Here is a 1,215-nt window from a genome sequence, read left to right on the forward strand (position 1 = left end):
GTAATAACAAATGTGGAACTTGAAATTTAAAAATAATATTTATAATAGCATTAAATATGTGAAATACTTAAGAATTTATCTCACAAAGATTGTGAAAGACTCATGCAAAGACTACAAAATGATATTCAGAAAAACTAAAGCAAATCTAAATAAATGTAGAAATATGTCATGTTCACAGTTTGGAAAACATGATACTGTTGGCAAATCTCCCCAAATTGATCTGCAGATTCAGTATAATTCTAATCCAAATTTTAACTGATTTGTATAGAAATGCAGAGAAACTAGAAAGGCGAATACTGTTTGGGAAAACAAAACAAAATTGTAATTTAATGTTATATGATATCAGGACATACTACAAAACTAGAGTACTGAAGATGCTGTAGTATTGGCATAAGAATAGACATACAGATCAAAGGAAGAGTGTGAAGTCCAAAAATCAACCTACTCATATATAAACCAGTTAATTTTGACAAAGTTCCCAAGATGACTCTATGCAGAAAAGATATTTTTTCCACATGGCATTGGAACAATTGGATGTGGATACATGGAAAATATACCACCCTCAACCTTTACTCTACAGGACCTGTAAAAAAAAAAAATAACTTCAAATGGTGCTCACTTCCTCAGCACATATACTAAAATTGGAACGATACAGAGATTAGCATAGCCCCTGTGCAAGGATGACACACAAATTCATGAAACGTTCCATATTTCTGCCATGAGGGAAGAAAATATTAGAAGATGGAAAAAATCTCCCATGCTCTTGGATGGGCAAAATTAATATTGTCAAAATGGCCATACTACCCAAAGTGCTAAACAGATTCAGTGTGATTCCAATTAAACCCCGGACGTCATTCCTTGTAGAAATAGAAAAATCAACCATGAAATTTATTTGGAAAAATAAGAGACCCAGAATAGCCAAAGCAATCCTTAACAATAAGAGTGAAGCAGGAGGTATCACAATACCAGACCTTAAACCATACTACCAAGCTATAGTAACAAAAATGGCATGGTAATGGCACAAAAATAGACATGTACACCAATGGTACAGAATAGAAGACACAGAGACAAACCCACATAAATACAGTTATCTCATACTGATACTGACAGTTACCAGTTATATTGATGAGTCCTACTTCCCCAAATGCTGAAGTATAACACCAGAGAAGCACGCCAAGGCAAGTGTAGAGTAGAAAGTGAGAAGCTTTATTTAAA

At 33.7% G+C, this 1,215-nt stretch overlaps 1 non-coding gene across 1 annotated transcript; it reads left to right on the plus strand.

Moving 5' to 3' along the window:
- The first annotated feature begins 611 nt into the window (after nt 1-611).
- Nucleotides 612-715, plus strand: LOC114091758 (U6 spliceosomal RNA). Its single transcript, XR_003582542.1, has one exon. It is a non-coding gene; the product is annotated as a U6 spliceosomal RNA (small nuclear RNA).
- The last annotated feature ends 500 nt before the right edge of the window (nt 716-1,215 follow it).

Source organism: Marmota flaviventris, chromosome 3, assembly GCF_047511675.1.
Source record: "Marmota flaviventris isolate mMarFla1 chromosome 3, mMarFla1.hap1, whole genome shotgun sequence".
Classification (NCBI taxonomy): Eukaryota; Metazoa; Chordata; class Mammalia; order Rodentia; family Sciuridae; genus Marmota; species Marmota flaviventris.